Here is a 22,364-nt window from a genome sequence, read left to right as displayed (position 1 = left end):
TTGTCGGATTCGGGTGTTTTTTTTCAAAAACCCCTCAAAAACAGCTTAAATCATAGAATTTGGGGGTAATTTTGATCCCATAGTATTATTAACCTCAATAACCATAATTTCCACTCATTTCCAGTCTATTCTGAACACCTCACACCTCACAATATTATTTTTAGTCCTAAAATTTGCACCGAGGTCACTGGATGACTAAGCTAAGCGACCCAAGTGGGCGGCACAAACACCTGGTCCATCTAGGAGTGGCACTGCAGTGTCAGACACGATGGCACTTAAAAAAATTAGCCCCAAACATCACATGATGCAGAGATAAATAAAATAAATAAAGAGGTGCAAGATGGAATTGTACTTGGGCTCCCCCACCCACCCTTATGTTGTATAAACAGCACATGCACACTTTAACAAACCCATAATTTCAGCCACAGGGTCTGCCACACGACTGTGGCTGAAATGACTGGTTGGTTTGGGCCCCCACCAAAAAAGAAGCAATCAATCTCTCCTTGCACAAACTGGCTCTACAGAGGCAAGATGTCCACCTCCTCCACATCGTCCGATTCATCACCCCTTTCACTGTGTACATCCCCCTCCTCACAGAGTATTAATTCGTCCCCACTGGAATCCACCATCTCAGGTCCCTGTGTACTTTCTGGAGGCAATTGCTGGTGAATGTCTCCACGGAGGAATTGATTATAATTCATTTTGATGAACATCATCTTCTCCACATTTTCTGGAAGTAACCTCGTACGCCGATTGCTGACAAGGTGACCGGCTGCACTAAACACTCTTTCGGAGTACACACTGGAGGGGGGCAACTTAGGTAAAATAAAGCCAGTTTGTGTAAGGGCCTCCAAATTGCCTCTTTTTCCTGCCAGTATACGTGCGGACTGTCTGACGTGCCTACTTGGATGCGGTCACTCATATAATCCTCCACCATTCTTTCAATGGTGACAGAATCATATGCAGTGACAGTAGACGACATGTCAGTAATCGTTGGCAGGTCCTTCAGTCCGGACCAGATGTCAGCACTCGCTCCAGACTGCCCTGCATCACCGCCAGTGGGTGGGCTCGGAATTCTTTTTTTTTTTTTCAAAGTGTTTTTATTGACCAGTGGTATACCAGTACAATTGGGTTAACAGTATGCATTAAATAAACAATACATTGCAAACAAGTAGTAACAGTAAATGTTCTTATACTCCGTATAAACCGTAATAGCCCAAGGTAGTAATAATATCGAAACTGCAGAGGATGTTTGTCAACCATTGGAGTGTGGGAGATTTAGGTATTAAACATGTGTGATATATAGTAGTATAGAGTCAGGGGTTTAGAAAGGGGGAGGTGTGGAGTCTAGTGTCTCCTGCAGGTACCATTTCGTGTCTTTGAAGCATTTTCGCAGGGCTTCCTTTGTAACCTGGGGGAGGATCTGGACATAGGGTAGCCAAGTCAGGAAAAATTTCTCAGTTAGTTTGTCTTTCTGTAAAGTGGTATTGGTCCAGTCTAGGTGGAATAGATGAGAGATCCTAGGATGTAGTGAGGAGATGGGGGTTGGGTCGGTGGATATCCATTGTGAGAGGATCGTTTTTTTTGTGGCTGCTGCTAGTTTAGTTAAGAGAATACGTTGTCCCTTGGACAGGTTGGGGGGGTGTTGTTTCGGGAGTATGCCCCAGAACGCCCAATTCTTGGTAATGGTAAATTGTAGTTGTAAGTCTGTTGTGATATACGTTTGAAGTGCCTGCCAGAGTGTATACACCTTGGGGCATGACCATAGGCAGTGCACGAGGTCAGCTTCTGGAGCAGTGCATTTAAAGCAGTGAGAGGATGGGTCTGCTCCGATAAGGTGTCGTAGCTTGGGTGTGATATAAGCTCTATGTAAAAATTTTTGGTGCATTTCTGAGTATGTGACTGAGCCTAGTGTTTTGTCTAAGAAGGTGTTGGCCTCCAGGATCTGCTTCATTGTGAGTTCCGGGAATTCCAGTTTCCATTTTAGGAGGCCTGTTGAGCCGGTGTCTACATCTAGCAGAGTGCGGGAGTATGTATATATGAGTGCTGTGGAAAAGTTACCATCTCGGGTGTGTCGTAATGTGTTGTCCAGGGCATGGGATCTGTCCTGTATGGATAAAGAAGATGTAACCTTTTGTACATAGCTGCATGCTTGAAGGAAAGGAAAAAATGGGATTGGTAAGGATGGGAAACGTGTTATGAGTTGAGAGTGTGTAAGTAAGGTTAGAGTTTCTGCATGTAAGAAGTGATGAATAAATTTCAGCCCACCATCGTGCCAAGTCTGAAATATGGGGGAGGTGTTATGAGGCTTGAATTCTGGGTTGTTCCAGAGAGGTAGAAATAATGATGTGTGTCGGGATAATTTCAATCGTGAGCGGGTCTGTCTCCATGCAAGGCAGGTAGTGGATATGAGTATGTTGTCTGACACGCTGTGTGGAGTGGAGGCAGATGTGGTGTGTAGTAAGGATGCCAAAGCCTGGGATGGAACAAAAGACTGTTCCAACTGAGTGTTGGCGTATATGTCTCGTCCGCCAATCCAGTCCAAAGCTATCCGGTAGTTGGCAGCCAGGGCGTAGGAGTAGAGGCATGGTAAATTAAGGCCTCCAAGAGAGCGGGGTTGGCGTAGTTTGAATAATGAAAATCTAGGATGTTTATCCGCCCAAATAAATTTGGACAGTGCTTTGTCCAGTTGAACTAGTGCGTGTTTGGGTGGGATCAGTGGGAGCATCTGTAGTACATAAAGGAAGCGGGGGAAACTAATCATTTTGTAGAGGTGGCTTCTGCCAGTATACGTAAGAGGGAGATGTGACCATCTGGTGAAGTCCGTATATGTCCTGGTCAATAATGGGGGGAAATTAAGCGAGTATAGTTTGGATGGGTGGTCGGGGAATTTAATGCCTAGGTATGTAATGCAATTGTTTGTGGCCCAGTGGAATGGGAACGTGTCATCCCAGCCTGTCTTTATTGAGGGAAAGAAGGCTAAGGCTTCTGTTTTGGAGGGGTTAATTTTAAAGCCAGAAACTAGTTCAAATGAGTCTAGGATGTTGAGTAGGTATGGCATGGCTTTCCGGGGATTGCTAAAGTAAAGTAGGATGTCGTCTGCAAATGCTGAGAATTTGATTTCGTGAGTGGCCAGTTTTATTCCGTGCCATCTCTTTTCTATGCAGAAGTGGCGAAGGAGGGGGTCCAAGGCTAAGTTGAATAATAGGGGGGATAGGGGGCAACCTTGTCTGGTGCCTCGATATAGGGAGAATAGTCTTGAATTGTGGCCATTCACCGTCAGAAAGGCTTGTGGCGTTTGATAGATAATATGAAACACCTTAACAAACGCAGTGCCAAAGTTTTGAAGTGTGAATATTCTGTCAATGTGGGCCCATGACACTCGGTCAAAGGCTTTGTCTGCGTCACAGCTTAGTACCATATTGTCTAGCTCTGATGAGTCGTGAGTTTTGTACATAGCTGCCAGCAATGAGCGAATATTGTGTACCAAGTGTTTGTGACGCATAAATCCTGTTTGCGCAGGATGTAGTAGTTTTGGTAGAACTGCTTGGAGGCGAGTGGCAAGAATTTTTGTGAATATTTTGAAATCTTGGTTCAGCAATGAGATTGGGCGATAGGATGATACTAAAGTGTGATCCTTGTTGGGTTTAAGAAGGACTATGACTCGGGCCGTGTTAAAATCTAGTGGGGCAGGGTGTCCCTCTAAAAGCGCATTATACAATTTTCTAAGGTGTTCGCTTAAGTGTGGGAGGAGTAATTTGTAATAGGACGCTGACATACCGTCAGGCCCTGGGTATTTCCCATTTGTAAGGGATTTGATGGTTGATTCCAGTTCTGCTGCGGTGACGGGGCTAGTAAGTAGGTCCCTATCACTCACTGGTAGTGTGGGGAGGTTTGCCTGTATCAAAAATTCCATGCCTGCTGTAGGGTTATCAGGTGGTGCAGTGTATAATTTCTCAAAGAAAGTTAGGAAAGTGTCACTAATCTGTTCTTGCGTCGTTGAGAGAGGTCCGTCTGTGTCTCTAATTGTGGGGATGTACTTGGGTGTTGTATAAGTTTTTACCATGTTAGCTAATAGTTTTCCTGGTCGATTACCCCAGCGAAAGTATTTATTAGATTGAAAGGAGAGGAATAGTTTTGCCCGTTCAGTACATAGAGTGTCATATACTGATTTGGTGTCCTTATATAATTTCCTGTTAGTCTCGGTTGGGTCAGCTAGTAATTGGGAATAGGTCGCGGCTACCTGGAGGGATGCCTCTGTCATCCTCTCTCGAAGTTGCCTTTTCCTGGCCGCCACATAAGAAATGATCTGTCCTCTGAGTACAGGTTTGGAAGCCTGCCAGAAAAAGGTTTGGGTCATTGAAATGTTCTGTGTTATCTTGTGTATAGTTGAGATATGATTGTGTCAGAAATAGTTTGAAGTCTTCAGAGTGGGCAAGGTATTCAGGGAACCGCCAGGTATAGGAGTGTTGTCGGGGTGTGGTTAGCTTAACTGTTAGGGTAATGGGAGCGTGGTCTGATATGAGTATAGCGGCTATGGTGGAATCCAGGACTCTATGTATGGCAGAGGTCGGTACTAGCCAATAGTCCAATCTGGAGAATATTTTGTGTGGGTGCGAGAAGAAGGAGTATTCCCTAGAGTCAGGGTGGAGGAATCTCCACGGGTCCAGCAGTTGTAGGGAGTCTTGTAGTAGTGACAGGGATGGTGGCGTGGATCTACTGTGATTCAGTTGTCTGGGGCCGCCTGATACGTCTAGTAATGGGTCTAATACGGTATTAAGGTCTCCTCCCATAATCAAGATTCCCTCTGTCCAGTCTTGCAATTTAACATAGATGTCTGAGAAGAAGGAGGTGTTCAGCCCCGTAGGGGCATAAATACATGCCAGCGTAAAAAGCTCTCCCTCTACCTCCACCTTCATGAACAAAAACCTGCCCTCGGGGTCTACCCAGTCGTCTTTGATCTTATAGTTTAAAGATTTGCGAAATAGAAGAAGTACTCCCCTTGTTTTAGTAGTATAGGAGGCGCTCTTGAAGTCTCCAACCCACGCGTCCCTGAGTGTGTTGGGATCATTGAGACGCCAGTGTGTTTCCTGTAGGAACACTATATCAGGGTGAAACTTTTTAAGGTGGGTTAGTACCTTTTTCCTCTTGATTGGTGTGTTTAGACCCTCTACGTTCCATGAGACTAACTTAAGGGACGTCTTTGAGCCGTCTTTGGGGGTCTTAGTGTCCCTATGAGTCGTCATTATCCAATTCCCATTCTAGTGGAGCGTAGAAGGAGTAGCCATAAGCGGCAGTCCTTTCCCCGGTCCCAGCTCGCATGGGGAGGACTAGAATCATGTGTAGAGTAAATTAACGGAGTTAAGGTATATATAAAATAACTGAACAATGCAATGCAGAAAGAAAATGGTAGCCGATATAGTATAGGCCACCAGTCATAACATTTTACAAATTTTTGAACCCAGGAGGACAGCAGTGATGACTGTCCATCTGTAACAGAAGCTTTAGAATGGTTAGTAGGGGGGAAGGGAAAGAAAGGTGATAATAACCACAAAACAACTGTCAACCATGTGCTATCCATTGAACAAGGGATAAAGGTGTAGCAACGGAGGGAGATACTTGGGTTTAGGAAAGTCAGTCCGCATCGTCCATTCGAGGATCAGGTTGCGATGATGGTAATGATTTGAGGAAATTCCGAGCTGCATCTGGGTTGTCGAAGAAGTAAGGTTTGCAGTCATGATGGATTCTCAGTTTTGCCGGGTATAGGAGGGCAAATCTGATGTTTTTGGTATGAAGTTCTTTGCATATTGGGGAGAACTCCCGCCGTTGTGTCGAGACTTGAAAGGAGAAGTCCTGAAACAAAAGAAGTTTGGATTCCTTGTATCGTAGGTCAGGGCATTTGCGATAGGCTTCCATGATTTTGACTTTGTCGAGGTAATTTAATAGCCTGAAAATGACTGGCCTGGGACGTGGTGATGAGGATTGTGAAGATTGTTTATCAGGACCGATGCGGTGGACTCTTTCCACCAGATATGAGGTGGGGGATGAGGGAAGATTAAGAGTTGAGGGGAGCCAATGTGTGACCAAGTCCATTAGATCTGTTTGTCTGATGGTTTCTGGAAGGCCAATCATGCGCAGGTTGTTCCGACGATTTCGGTTTTCTAAATCTTCGATCTTGTCGGCCATGGCCACTAGGGTGTTATCGTGTGTTTGTTGTTGGGAGTGGATTGTTTGATAGTCGTCTTCCAATGTAGATATTCGGTCTTCGGCTTCCGCCAGGCGTTGTGTGTGTTGGGTCAGTTGCGCTGCTGCTGATGTGATAGCTTCCATTAGGGGTGCTAATTTTGCGTCTAGCAAAGGAGATATAATGTCTGATATTTCTCTGGCCCTTTGTATTGAAGATGGGCTAGCTTGGGTGTCGATGGGTATCGTGTCGTCGGCGGTTTGCCTGTTTGGTAAATAAGGGGATCCTTGGGAGATAAGGCTGGGTTCCCTTTCTTTGGCCGTTGCCTTATTTTTGTTTTGAGAATTTTTATTCGTGCGTGGTGTTTTGGCCACGTATCTTTCCATGGTGGGGAATATATCCTCCAATGTGGTAATAGGTTTTAGACGTTTTAAAATCTCGAGTTATAAAGTAAGGGACCACTGCTTCTGTGGTGGTATGATGTATTTTTGTTGCGCTCGGTTGTGTTGTGTTGGGTTGGGGGAGAGGGGTAGCGTGGGATCCAAGGGGCTAGCAGGTAACAACCGCACGTTGTTATAGGATGCCAGGGATCCCTCAGGCAGCCGGGTCAACACTTTCTTTGAGACCCAAAATGGCCGCCGTCATTTATTTGCACACTTGTTTGTGTGCGTTTCAGTGGGGGAGGTGGTGGGGGGATGGTTGAGCGGATCACTATTTAGCACCGGGTGGGTAGTGCAGGTGTGCGTGATCAGCATTAGGTCTCACCCCTGTCCGAGGGTTAATGGTGTGGAGCACTCCTCTTGGTGTTGGGAGGGTAGGTGCCTGGTGATATGGTGTGCGCCTGTGTGCTCTGGTTCAGCAATCTGTTTCCAGCAGCGGGCACCGGGTGTCTATGCTGACAGGGTTTGCTCCTTATCTCCGGATAGCGGGGGGTCAGGCAGATGGAGGCGAGCGGGTCCCCTTGGGGTTTACCACTGCTATTCAGTCCCCACGGGGCAGCAAGGGCTAGCCGCAGGGCAGGGTCCGCCGTGTTGCCTCATTTTCCCGGGTGTCTAGTTCCGGGCCTCTGGTTGCGGCCGCCCGCTGATGAGCGGTGCAGGTGTCATTAGCTGGGGGGTGAGTGTATCGGCTCACCTTTACCGCTGCACGGAGCTGCCGGGTTGCACGTCTGATATGCCGACTTCCCACTCTGTGTACCTCGAGGTCCAAGACGGCCGCTGCCTCCGGCGCTCAGGGTCGCGTTTCAGTCGTCACTCTTCTCTCCCGTGGAGCCGGCCGACTCGGAGTCTCGGGGAGCAAGTCCGGTCTCAGGTGACACAAACAGGCGTATACCGAGGATACCTTCCGGCCTGATATTCCGTCCGGTCCGTGGCATCAGCCTCCCAAATTTAGGCCCCGGCTTTGAGGTGGCGGGTAGGCCGCAATCCGCGGGAGCCAGTAAACCGGCTCCCCGATTCCGCGGCTCTGTATTACTACAGCGGAGTGATCCCACTGTCAAGGGGGTTAACTTTGGTGGGGTTCAGCGGAGCAGGGGGAGAAATAAATGAGTTTTATTTCTTTTTCTTTGCAGAGCTCCTTGTGTGAGCTTCCTTCCACCTCAGCCTCCAGGCCACGCCGGGCTCGGAATTCTTATCCTTTTCCTCGCAGTCCCAGTTGCGGGAGAATGTGAAGGAGGAGCTGTTGACGGGTCACGTTCCGCTTGACTTGACAAGTGTCTCACCAGCAGGTCCTTGAACATGTGCAGACTTGTGTCTGCCGGAAAGAAAGATACAACGTAGGCTTTAAACCTAGGATCGAGCACGGTGGCCAAAATGTAGTGCTCTGATTTCAACAGATTGAGCACCCGTGAATCCTGGTTAAGCGAATTAAGGGCTCCATCCACAAGTCCCACATGCCTAGCGGAATCGCTCCATTTTAGATCCTCCTTCAATCTCTCCAGCTGCTTCTGCAAAAGCCTGATGAGGGGAATGACCTGACTCAGGCTGGCAGTGTCTGAACTGACTTCGCGTGTGGCAAGTTCAAAGGGTTGCAGAACCTTGCACAACGTTGAAATCATTCTCCACTGCGCTTGAGTCAGGTGCATTCCCCCTCCTTTGCCTATATCGTAGGCAGATGTATAAGCTTGAATGGCCTTTTGCTGCTCCTCCATCCCCTGAAGCATATAGAGGGTTGAATTCCACCCCGTTACCACCTCTTGCTTCAGATGATGGCGGGGCAGGTTCAGGAGTGTTTGCTGGTGCTCCAGTCTTCGGCACGCGATGGCTAAATGCCGAAAGTGTCCCGCAATTCTTCGGGCCACCGACAGCATCTCTTGCACGCCCCTGTCGTTTTTTTTTTAAATTCTGCAACACCAAATTCAATGTATGTGCAAAACATGGGACGTGCTAGAATTTGCCCACATGTAATGCACGCACAATATTGGTGACGTTGTCCGATGTCACAAATCCCCAGGAGAGTCCAATTGGGGTAAGCCATTCTGCGATGATGTTCCTCAGTTTCCGTAAGAGGTTGTCAGCTGTGTGCCTCTTATGGAAAGCGGTGATACAAAGCTTAGCCTGCCTAGGAATGAGTTGCCGTTTGCAAGATGCTGCTACTGGTGCCGCCGCTACTGTTCTTGCTGCGGGAGGAAATACATCTACCCAGTGGGCTGTCACAGTCATATAGTCCTGAATCTGCCCTGCTCCACTTGTCCGTGGTTAAGTGGACATTGGGTACAACTGCATTTTTTTAGGACACTGGTGACTCTTCTGACATCTGTGTACATTCTCGGTAACGCCTGCCTAGAGAAGTGGAACCTAGATGGCATTTTTTACCGGGGACACAGTACCTCAAGCAATTCTCTAATTTCCTGTGAATTAACGGCGGATACCGGACACATGTTTAACACCAACACAGCTGCCAAGACCTGAGCTATCCGCTTTGCAGCAGGATGACTGCTGTGATATTTCATCTTCCTCGCAAAGGACTGTTGGACAGTCAATTGCTTACTGGAAGTAGTACAAGTGGTCTTCCGACTTCCCCTCTGGGATGCCAGCAGCAGTAGGCATTACACTCAAGGATCCATCGGAGGAATCCCAGTTAGGAGAGGACTCGTCAGACTTGCCAGTGACATGGCCTGCAGGACTATTGGCGTTCCTGTCTAAGGAGGAAATTGACACTGAGGGAGTTGGTGGTGTGGTTTGCAGGAGCTTGGGTACAAGAGGAAGGGATTTAGTTGTCAGTGGACTGCTTCCGCTGTCATCCAAAGTTTTTGAACTTGTCAATGACTTCTGATGAATGCGCTCCAGGTGACGTATAAGGGAGGATGTTCCTAGGTGGTTAACGTCCTTAGCCCTACTTATTACAGCTTGACAAAGGCAACACATGGCTTGACACCTGTTGTCCGCATTTCTGTTAAAATAATTCCACACTGAAGAGGTGATTTTTTTCGTAATTTGACCTGGCATGTCAATGGCCATATTCATCCCACGGGACAACAGGTGTCTCCCCGGGTGCCTGACTTAAACAAACCACATCACCATCATAATCCTCCTTGTCAATTTCCTCCTCAGTGCCAGCAACACCCATATCCTCATCCTGGTGTACTTCAACAGTGACATCTTCAATTTGACTATCAGGAACTGGACTGTGGCTGCTCCTTCCAGCACTTGCAGGGGGCGTGCAAATGGTGGAAGGCGCCACCTCTTCCTGTCCAGTGTTGGGAAGGTCAGGCATCGCAACCGACACAATTGGACTCTCCTTGGAGATTTGTGATTTAGAAGAACGCACAGTTCTTTGCTGTGCTTTTGCCATCTTAACTCTTTTCAGTTTTCTAGCGGGAGGATGAGTGCTTCCATCCTCATGTGAAGCTGACCCACTAGTTATGAGGAACATAGGAGAGGGCCTCAGCCGTTCCTTGCCACTCCGTGTCATAAATGGCACATTGGCAAGTTTACGCTTCTCCTCAGACGCTTTTAATTTAGATTTTTGGGTCATTTTACTGAACGTTAGTTTTTTGGATTTTACATACTCTCTACTATGACACTGGGCATCGGCCTTGGCAGACGACCTTGATGGAATTTCATCGTCTCGGCCATAACTAGTGGCAGCAGCTTCAGCACGAGTGGAAGTGGATCTTGATCTTTCCCTATTTTACCCTCCACATTTTTTTCTCCATTTTTTAATGTGTGGAATTATATGACAGTAATATATCAATAGCAATAGCCTACTGTACTGTACTATATATGTGTACTGCTGGTCACCAAAATGCTGCACTGTCCTACTATATACTGCTCACAATAATGCAGCACAGAGATAGTATACTTGACACAGAGCTGCAAGATACAGCAATGGCCTACTGTACTGTACTATATATGTATACTGCTGGTCACCAAAATGCTGCACTGTCCTACTATATACTGCTCACAATAATGCAGCACAGAGATAGTATACTTGACTCAGAGCTGCAAGATACAGCAATGGCCTACTGTACTATATATGTATAATGCTGGTCACCAAAATGCTGCACTGTCCTACTATATACTGCTCACAATAATGCAGCACAGAGATAGTATACTTGACACAGAGCTGCAAGATACATCAATGGCCTACTGTACTGTACTATATATGTATACTGCTGGTCACCAAAATGCTGCACTCTCCTACTATATACTGCTCACAATAATGCAGCACAGAGATAGTATACTTGACACAGCTGAGCACAGATATTTGCAGCACACTGAGCACAGATATGGAGCGTTTTCAGGCAGAGAACGTAGATATTTTCAGCACACTGAGCACAGATATTTGCAGCACACTGAGCACAGATTACGGAGCTTTTCAGGGAGAGAACGCAGCCACGTCCTCTCAGTTCAATCTCCAATGCACGAGTGAAAATGGTGGCGACGCGCGGCTCTTTATATAGAATACGAATCTCGCGAGAATCCGACAGCAGGATGATGACATTTGGGCGCGTTCGGGTTAACCGAGCAAGGCGGGAAGATCCGAGGCTGCCTCGGACCCATGTAAAATAGGTGAAGTTCGGGGGGGTTTCGGATCTCGGAGAACCGCACCCGCTCATCTCTATTCAAAACCACAAAAAAGGTGACATTACATACCAGACATTTGATGTACGATATATCAAATGCATAACATTGATATTCTCGTACACATAGTTTAAACACATCTAACCCATGGTTATATATATGTCATAACTAATTGTAATAGCAGGAAACTATATATATATATATATATATATATATATATATATATATATATATATATAGATAGCGGTTTTGGGATCGGCACTCAGAGTGGGGACTGTAGGAATACTTGCTGCGGTGCCCTCTGTGAACCTTTGGCAGATCCAATGTAGTAGAGAGGAAATCAGCGGCACTCTGCCGTCGGAATTATGCTGTATAGAAAATTTTATTCCAGTCATACGGCGTTTCGGGGAACAAGCCCCGTCTTCAGGGACAAACAATGCACGTGCATTGTTTGTCCCTGAAGACGGGGCTTGTTCCCCGAAACGCCGTAGGACTGGAATAAAATTTTCTATACAGCATAATTCCGACTGCAGAGTGCCGCTGATTTCCTCTCTACTATATATATATAATAAGATTTTACTTACCGATAAATCTATTTCTCGGAGTCCGTAGTGGATGCTGGGGTTCCTGAAAGGACCATGGGGAATAGCGGCTCCGCAGGAGACAGGGCACAAAAAGTAAAGCTTTTTCCGATCAGGTGGTGTGCACTGGCTCCTCCCCCTATGACCCTCCTCCAGACTCCAGTTAGGTACTGTGCCCGGACGAGCGTACACAATAAGGGAGGATTTTGAATCCCGGGTAAGACTCATACCAGCCACACCAATCACACCGTACAACTTGTGATCTAAACCCAGTTAACAGTATGATAACAGCGGAGCCTCTGAAAGATGGCTTCCTTCAACAATAACCCGAATTAGTTAACAATAACTATGTACAATTTATGCAGATAATCCGCACTTGGGATGGGCGCCCAGCATCCACTACGGACTCCGAGAAATAGATTTATCGGTAAGTAAAATCTTATTTTCTCTATCGTCCTAGTGGATGCTGGGGTTCCTGAAAGGACCATGGGGATTATACCAAAGCTCCCAAACGGGCGGGAGAGTGCGGATGACTCTGCAGCACCGAATGAGAGAACTCCAGGTCCTCCTTAGCCAGAGTATCAAATTTGTAAAATTTTACAAACGTGTTCTCCCCTGACCACGTAGCTGCTCGGCAAAGTTGTAATGCCGAGACCCCTCGGGCAGCCGCCCAAGATGAGCCCACCTTCCTTGTGGAGTGGGCCTTTACAGATTTAGGCTGTGGCAGGCCTGCCACAGAATGTGCAAGTTGGATTGTGCTACAGATCCAACGAGCAATCGTCTGCTTAGACGCCGGAGCACCCATCTTGTTGGGTGCATACAATATAAACAACGAGTCAGATTTTCTGACTCCAGCTGTCCTTGCAATATATATTTTTAATGCTCTGACAACGTCCAGTAACTTGGAGTCCTCCAAGTCACTTGTAGCCGCAGGCACTACAATAGGCTGGTTCAGATGAAATGCTGACACCACCTTAGGAAGAAAATGCGGACGAGTCCGCAGTTCTGCCCTGTCCGAATGGAAAATCAGATATGGGCTTTTGTAAGATAAAGCTGCCAATTCTGACACTCTCCTGGCAGAAGCCAGGGCTAGAAGCATGGTCACTTTCCATGTGAGATATTTCAAATCCACCTTTTTTAGTGGTTCAAACCAATGAGATTTTAGGAAATCCAAAACCACATTGAGATCCCACGGTGCCACTGGAGGCACCACAGGAGGCTGTATATGCAGCACTCCCTTAACAAAGGTCTGGACTTCAGGGACTGAAGCCAATTCTTTTTGAAAGAAAATCGACAGGGCCGAAATTTGAACCTTAATAGATCCCAATTTGAGACCCATTGACAATCCTGATTGCAGGAAATGTAGGAATCGACCCAGTTGAAATTCCTCCGTCGGAGCACTCCGATCTTCGCACCACGCAACATATTTTCGCCAAATTCGGTGATAATGTTGCACGGTTACTTCCTTCCTTGCTTTAATCAAAGTAGGAATGACTTCTTCCGGCATGCCTTTTTCCTTTAGGATCCGGCGTTCAACCGCCATGCCGTCAAACGCAGCCGCGGTAAGTCTTGAAACAGACAGGGACCCTGCTGAAGCAAGTCCCTCCTTAGAGGTAGAGGCCACGGATCTTCCGTGATCATCTCTTGAAGTTCCGGGTACCAAGTCCTTCTTGGCCAATCCGGAACCACTAGTATCGTTCTTACGCCTCTTTGCCGTATAATTCTCAATACTTTTGGTATGAGAGGCAGAGGAGGAAACACATACACCGACTGGTACACCCAAGGCGTTACCAGCGCGTCCACAGCTATTGCCTGCGGATCTCTTGACCTGGCGCAATACCTGTCCAGTTTTTTGTTGAGGCGAGACGCCATCATGTCCACCATTGGTCTTTCCCAACGGGTTACCAGCATGTGGAAGACTTCTGGATGAAGTCCCCACTCTCCCGGGTGAAGATCGTGTCTGCTGAGGAAGTCTGCTTCCCAGTTGTCCACTCCCGGGATGAACACTGCTGACAGTGCTATCACATGATTCTCTGCCCAGCGAAGAATCCTTGCAGCTTCTGCCATTGCACTCCTGCTTCTTGTGCCGCCCTGTCTGTTCACATGGGCGACTGCCGTGATGTTGTCCGACTGGATCAACACCGGTTTTCCCTGAAGCAGAGGTTCTGCCTGGCTTAGAGCATTGTATATTGCTCTTAGTTCCAGAATGTTTATGTGAAGAGACGTTTCCAGGCTCGTCCATACTCCCTGGAAGTTTCTTCCTTGTGTGACTGCTCCCCAGCCTCTCAGGCTGGCGTCCGTGGTCACCAGGATCCAATCCTGTATGCCGAATCTGCGGCCCTCCAATAGATGAGCACTCTGCAACCACCACAGAAGAGACACCCTTGTCCTTGGAGACAGGGTTATCCGCAGGTGCATCTGAAGATGCGACCCTGACCATTTGTTCAACAGATCCCTTTGGAAAATTCTTGCGTGGAATCTGCCGAATGGAATTGCTTCGTAAGAAGCCACCATTTTTCCCAGGACTCTTGTGCATTGATGTACAGACACCTTTCCTGGTTTTAGGAGGTTCCTGACAAGCTCGGATAACTCCTTGGCTTTTTCCTCCGGGAGAAAAACCTTTTTCTGAACCGTGTCCAGAATCATCCCTAGGAACAGCAGACGAGTTGTCGGCATTAACTGGGATTTTGGAATATTCAGAATCCACCCGTGCTGTTTTAGCACTTCCTGAGACAGTGCTAATCCCATCTCTAGCTGTTCTCTGGACCTCGCCCTTATTAGGAGATCGTCCAAGTATGGGATAATTAATACGCCTTTTCTTCGAAGAAGAATCATCATCTCGGCCATTACCTTTGTAAAGATCCGAGGTGCCGTGGACAATCCGAACGGCAGCGTCTGAAACTGATAGTGACAGTTTTGTACAACGAACCTGAGGTACCCCTGGTGTGAGGGGTAAATTGGAACGTGGAGATACGCATCCTTGATGTCCAAGGATACCATAAAGTCCCCCTCTTCCAGGTTCGCTATCACTGCTCTGAGTGACTCCATTTTGAACTTGAACTTCTTTATGTACAGGTTCAAGGACTTCAGATTTAGAATAGGCATTACCGAGCCATCCGGCTTCGGTACCACAAAAAGAGTGGAATAATACCCCTTCCCTTGTTGCAGAAGAGGTACCTTGACTATCACCTGCTGCGAGTACAGCTTGTGAATGGCTTCCAACACCGTCTCCCTTTCGGAGGGGGACGTTGGTAAAGCAGACTTCAGGAAACGGCGAGGTGGATCTGTCTCTAATTCCAACCTGTACCCCTGAGATATTATCTGCAGGATCCAGGGATCTACTTGCGAGTGAGCCCACTGCGCGCTGTAATTTTTGAGACGACCCCCCACGGTCCCCGAGTCCGCTTGAGAAGCCCCAGCGTCATGCTGAGGCTTTTGTAGAAGCCGGGGAGGGCTTCTGATCCTGGGAAGGAGCTGCGTGTTGCTGTCTCTTCCCTCGACCTTTGCCTCGTGGCAGATATGAATAGCCCTTTGCTCTCTTATTTTTAAAGGAACGAAAGGGCTGCGGTTGAAAAGTCGGTGCCTTTTTCTGTTGGGGAGTGACTTGAGGTAGAAAGGTGGATTTCCCGGCTGTAGCCGTGGCCACCAAATCTGATAGACCGACTCCAAATAACTCCTCCCCTTTATACGGCAAAACTTCCATATGCCGTTTTGAATCCGCATCGCCTGTCCACTGTCGCGTCCATAAAGCTCTTCTGGCCGAAATGGACATAGCACTTACCCGTGATGCCAGTGTGCATATATCCCTCTGTGCATCACGCATATAAAGAAATGCATCCTTTATTTGTTCTAACGACAGTAAAATATTGTCCCTGTCCAGGGTATCAATATTTTCAATCAGGGATTCTGACCAAACTACCCCCGCACTGCCCATCCAGGCAGTCGCTACAGCTGGTCGTAGTATAACACCTGCATGTGTGTATATACTTTTTTGGATATTTTCCATCCTCCTATCTGATGGATCTTTAAGTGCGGCCGTCTCAGGAGAGGGTAACGCCACTTGTTTAGATAAGCGTGTTAGCGCCTTGTCCACCCTAGGAGGTGTTTCCCAGCGCTCCCTAACCTCTGGCGGGAAAGGGTATAATGCCAATAATTTCTTTGAAATTATCAGCTTTTTATCAGGGGCAACCCACGCTTCATTACACACGTCATTTAGTTCTTCTGATTCAGGAAAAACTATAGGTAGTTTTTTCATACCCCACATAATACCCTGTTTAGTGGTACCTGTAGTATCAGCTAAATGTAACGCCTCCTTCATTGCCAAAATCATATAACGTGTGGCCCTACTGGAAAATACGGTTGATTCGTCACCGTCACCACTGGAGTCATCGCCTGTGTCTGGGTCTGTGTCGACCGACTGAGGCAAAGGGCGTTTCACAGCCCCTGACGGTGTTTGAGTCGCCTGGACAGGCACTAATTGATTGTCCGGCCGTCTCATGTCGTCAAACGACTGCTTTAGCGTGTTGACACTATCCCGTAGTTCCATAAATAAAGGCATCCATTCTGGTGTCGACTCCCTAGGGGGTGACATCCTCATATTTGGCAATTGCTCCGCCTCCACACCAATATCGTCCTCATACATGTCGACACACACGTACCGACACACAGCAGACACACAGGGAATGCTCCTAACGAAGACAGGACCCACTAGCCCTTTGGGGAGACAGAGGGAGAGTTTGCCAGCACACACCAAAAGCGCTATATATATATCAGGGATAGCCTTATAATAAGTGCTCCCTTATAGCTGCTTTGTTATATCAAAATATCGCCATAAATGTGCCCCCCCCTCTCTGTTTTACCCTGTTTCTGTAGTGCAGTGCAGGGGAGAGACTTGGGAGCCGTCCTGACCAGCGGAGCTGTGAGAGGAAATGGCGCCGTGTGCTGAGGAGATAGGCCCCGCCCCTTTTCCGGCGGGCTCGTCTCCCGCTATTTAGAAAAATTAGGCAGGGGTTAAATATCTCCATATAGCCTCTAGGGCTATATGTGAGGTATTTTTAGCCTTTATAGGTACTCATTTGCCTCCCAGGGCGCCCCCCTCCCAGCGCCCTGCACCCTCAGTGACTGCCGTGTGAAGTGTGCTGAGAGGAAAATGGCGCACAGCTGCAGTGCTGTGCGCTACCTTTAGAAGACTGCAGGAGTCTTCAGCCGCCGATTCTGGACCTCTTCTGATTTCAGCATCTGCAAGGGGGCCGGCGGCGTGGCTCCGGTGACCATCCAGGCTGTACCTGTGATCGTCCCTCTGGAGCTTGATGTCCAGTAGCCAAGAAACCAATCCATCCTGCACGCAGGTGAGTTGACTCCTTCTCCCCTCAGTCCCTCGCTGCAGTGATCCTGTTGCCAGCAGGAATCACTGTAAAATAAAAAACCTAGCTAAACTTTCTCTAAGCAGCTCTTTAGGAGAGCCACCTAGATTGCACCCTTCTCGGCCGGGCACAAAAATCTAACTGGAGTCTGGAGGAGGGTCATAGGGGGAGGAGCCAGTGCACACCACCTGATCGGAAAAAGCTTTACTTTTTGTGCCCTGTCTCCTGCGGAGCCGCTATTCCCCATGGTCCTTTCAGGAACCCCAGCATCCACTAGGACGATAGAGAAATATATATATATATATATATATATATATATATATATATATATATATATATATACATACATACATACAGGTTGAGTATCCCATATCCAAATATTCCGAAATACGGAATATTCCGAAATACAGACTTTTTTGCGTGAGAGTGAGATAGTGAAAACTTTGTTTTTTGATGGTTCAATGTACACAACCTTTGTTTAATACACTCAGTTATTAAAAAATATTGTATTAAATGACCTTCAGGCTGTGTGTATAAGGTGTATATGAAACATAAATGAATTGTGTGACTATAGATACACTTTGTTCAATGCACAAAGTTACAAAAAATATTGGCTAAAATTACCTTCCAGCTGTGTGTATGAGGTGTATATGTAACATAAATGCATTCTGTGCTTGGACTTAGGTCCCATCTCCATGATATCTCATTATGGTATGCAATTATTCCAAAATACGGAAAAATCCGATATCCAAAATACCTCTGGTCCCAAGCATTTTGGATAAGGGATCCTCAACCTGTATATATATATATATATATATATATATATATATATATATATATAGGCAAAAAGAAAGGACCGGCACTCCTCTTCCCGGATTCAGTGCTTGGGTGCCCTCCTAGGTAGAACTGGATAAGGGATAACAAAAGCAGGCGGCACTCCAAGGCTGTAGTAGATTTCAAGTGTATTACACAAACAAACTTAATCCAACGTTTCGGGGTCCAAGCGCCCCTTTGTCTTTGCCTTTGCCTTTGACTGTTCACCTTGACAAAGGGGCGCTTGGACCCCGAAACGTTGGATTAAGTTTGTTTGTGTAATACACTTGAAATCTACTACAGCCTTGGAGTGCCGCCTGCTTTTGTTATCCCTTATATATATATATATATATGAATAAAAAGGGGGGCTGAGGGATATATAGCGACCACGGTGTCAATACAGCAAGTATAAAATTGCCAATTATATTAAATTAAAAGGTATTTATTAATGTACGGTTATACATAAAAGAAACATGCATAAAAAATGGGACAATAATAAAAACACAGCTGAACTAAAAGCACTTAAATTATTATATAAAACTACAATAAGAACAAGTATTAAGAAGGTTTTTTCCTTATCTTAAATGAGGTAGGTAAAGGTTTCCAACGCGTTTCGTCTCATAAAACTTCTTCAAGGGGTAGGGATACAATGGACCTGCAAGTCTATTTATAGCCAATATGACTTGGTGGGAGGGTCCTAACTTCACAGGCAGTCATGTGATACAATTATATAATAAATGCTTCCAATCTACTAAATAGTGCAGTCTAAAAGTTGTCAGGTTATTGGGAGCTCCTATTAAGTAAAAACGAGTGAGTTTTAAAGTTTTAAAAGGACTTAAAAGCATTGAAATCCGTCTCAGACATTATAATTGCAGCACTTCCGCCACACTTCCGGTGACGGAAGATGCAAATCGTCACTTCCGCCCCACTTCCGGTTGCATCTGCGCATGCGCCCGCGGCGGCGCGATGTTGTTATGTAGTCCTCAGTATATCCTCCTAATGTCTGTAATCCATGGGGGGGGGGGGGGAAGAGAGTCTCTTATTATGTTCTTTCCCGGCGGCCATATTTGGTAGGATTTTGTCCATAGGTTTTCAGGCTGCGGTGGCCATTTTCTAGTGTATCATGTATGTCAATGCTCCGGTATCCATGGTGACCATTCCACATAGAAATAAAGATAAATTACATCAGAGGTGCATGATTATCAGGTCAAATTCATATATTAGCAGCTTCAGATGGATAGTAAAATAATATATTATTAATCTCATAATAATATTTGTTAAAAGTACAAACAAATTTAAAGGACTTGTAAATTAAAGGTTCAAGTGCTTATTCATATTATGTAAGTGACACAGAATTGTTTATGTACATAAAGTGACTCAGGATTATTTATTATTTAAAAATAAAGTGCTCAGATTCCCTTATCTTTATAAGGTGCTCGTGCATTAATAATAATAATTTAAGTTGTGGGTGTGTCAAATAAGTACGGTGTATATATCTACTGGTGCTTATATGCCACGTGCTATTTACTCATAATTTCTAAGTATAGTGTATCCGTTAAATTTATATTATATAGAGTGTGTACCTTTCTCAGGCCACTATTAATTTACGTACTATACAGTACCTGATCTTCCCAGATGGTCCCCCCTACCGGTACTGATCAGGCCCAATGTTGCTTGGCTTCCAAGATCAAACGTGTTTGGGCATTTCCAGCGCGGTGTGACTGTAACGACGTCGTGCCGTATGGATTCACACTCCAACCCTTGGGGTACTTACTACAGTGTTTATTTTACTCTGAAATGGTGAACATTAGAAATTGTGAGCTGACACGGGGGGGGGGGGGGGGTGTTGGGAAGGGGGGAGGAACGCTTGCACTTAGGAACAGAATGACAGGGCCGGGCGGGGTGAGGGAAGGGGGATGGAATAGAAATGATGGGTGATAAATTAGGTTTTCATACCGTATTTTATAAAAAGGGAGCGATCTCGTAATTGTCATTGAATCCTTTTGGCTGTAATGTCTGTGAATGGAATATCCAAAACATCTCGCGACGTGACAGTTTATTGGCGAGATCTCCTCCTCTCTCTCCCAATTTCACCAGTTCAATGGCTTTAAATGTCAAGGCTTCTGGATTGGAGTTATGTGTTGAGATAAAATGTTTGGAGACAGCGTGGCTCTCCACTTTGTTCCTAATGTTCCTCACGTGTTCCTATATCCTCAACTTCAGCGGTCTCTTTGTCTTCCCGATATATTGTTTGCCGCAGTCACATTCTAGGAGGTATATGACTGATTGAGTATTGCAATTCATATATTCCTTAATTCTGTATTCCTTTTTCTTCTCCATGTCCATAAAGGTTTTCCTGTTGGGGTGTAGGTATCTACATACATTGCATCGCCCGCATTTGTAGGAGCCCACACATTTGGGCCAGGTGTGGTCTTTTTCTTGGTCAGTCCTCAACATACTTGGGGCTAAGATATCCTTAAGGTTCCGTGATTTTTTTAAAACTATTTCAGGATGAGGAGGGAGGATTTCCTTAAGAATAGGATCCATGAGCAGTATTCTCCAGTGGTTCCTAAATGATTCTCGGATGGATTTTTCGTGACGGTTGAAGGTTGTTACAAAAGCCGTGGAGTCTTTTGTTTTCTCCCTTGTTTTATATTCTAGCAATTTGGGTCTTTCAACCAAATTGGTTCTGGTGATGGCTTCTTTCAAAATAGTATCTGGATATTCTTTTTGCTTGAATCTGTTATTATACAGCTCCAGCTGTGCTCGACAGTCCTCTGGTTTGCTGCAATTATGCATGTTTCTTTTATGTATAACTGTACGTTAATAAATACCTTTTAATTTAATATAATTGCCAATTTTATACTTGCTGTATTGACACCGTGGTCGCTATATATCCCTCATCCCCCCTTTTTATTCATAAATTCTATCCAGGGAATCAACATCCCTGTACTTTTTTGAGGGATTCAGCTGATGCCCCAGTAGCAGCATAGGAAAGTGTCACATAAGCTTGCCGTTTATCCTTTATACAACATATCTGTTTTTATCACAAGTGGCGCAATATTAATCCTTGTTCCATAATACACACACACACACACACACACACACACACACACACACACACACACACACACACGTATCACGAGGATGGGAATTAATAAATATATCATGTGTGGGATCATATTGTTCAGGGTCACAGAAGCAGTAATCTGGTGGGTGTGAGGATATTGTCTCATATTACAGCAATATGTTATTAGCAATACCGGATTCATGTATGATAATGTGGTGGGTTTAACTGGTCTTGGGGCGGGAACTCAGATGTAAACAATAGTAATCACATCTCAGGACTTAGTCATCGCCCACCTGTTGAGCTGACCAATGAACCACAGTGCACTGGATATGTCCCACCCCCTGACCAATGGAAGAAGAGCTTACATTTCCCATTGCATTGTGTTTTGGACCATCGTATAAAAGCAAGGCCTCCTGGCCGGCCTCAGGCTAATACTCTGAAGGTCATCTTGCTAAGATTGACTGAGGACCGGATCCGGGAGGCGCAGGCGAACAAACGTATGTACTATTGGTTGTAACTTCTTCTCTGCAATATTATTGTATTAACATATAACAACTGGTGTCGCATTCCATTCTTGTTTGGGTTATAAGGTGTATCCAGCCACACGTGTCGCTGCATTGTGCGATTCAGTGTGTTGGCTTGTTTACGCAACATGCATACACATCGTAAAGGTTATTAGCGTATGCTTAGCGGCTGCAGCGGCCCGAACCCTAGTATAATAAGGTACTGCTTTTTCCCTGTAAGTTAATCGAACTTAACAATTGCGGGCTCGTCCGGTTCACCACATACTCACGACTTGCAGGGCCTAACAGACTTTGGTCTATCAACAAAGGGTGGAGACGCGTCTTAAATAATTTTGTATTGTGTTTAAAACGATCTAATGTTGCTAGACCACGTCTATCCTGTGTAGTCTTAGAGGTGCTGGTGCGAACAACAGGGAAAAAGCCATTTATTTTCTGTGCGTGTAATTTTGGTGCGAAACCGTGCACAAGCATACTGATACTTTGCATATACTCTCATATTGTTGCCATAGGTTGTAATAGTCATTTTTAGATCTGCATAAAATCGGATAAGTCATTTGTTATGTATTTATGGTATTTGTTTAGTGGGGATTTGTAGAAACACAAAACACAGTTCGGGCCTAAAGGTTTAGGTAAGCACTCAAAGGAGGATTACCCTTGTGGGCGACTTCCAGCGAGTGTAAGGAACAAGTGTATTGTGTATTACTCTCAAAAAAAATTAGCATTTTGTTAGTGAAGCTCCGTTCATGCCTAAAGGTTTGGGTAGCACGCAAGCGGAAACTCTCCAGCAGGGGACTTCCAGTGCTCA

At 45.9% G+C, this 22,364-nt stretch overlaps 1 pseudogene; it reads right to left on the bottom strand.

The window, feature by feature from the left end:
- Positions 1-19,575: 19,575 nt before the first annotated feature.
- LOC134949994 (5S ribosomal RNA) lies at positions 19,576-19,694 on the bottom strand (annotated as a pseudogene).
- Between the last annotated feature and the right edge of the window lie 2,670 nt (positions 19,695-22,364).

Source organism: Pseudophryne corroboree, chromosome 8, assembly GCF_028390025.1.
Source record: "Pseudophryne corroboree isolate aPseCor3 chromosome 8, aPseCor3.hap2, whole genome shotgun sequence".
NCBI classification, from domain to species: Eukaryota; Metazoa; Chordata; class Amphibia; order Anura; family Myobatrachidae; genus Pseudophryne; species Pseudophryne corroboree.
The sequence above is the reverse complement of the archived record's forward strand: the minus strand, read 5'-3'. Positions and strand labels throughout refer to the sequence as shown.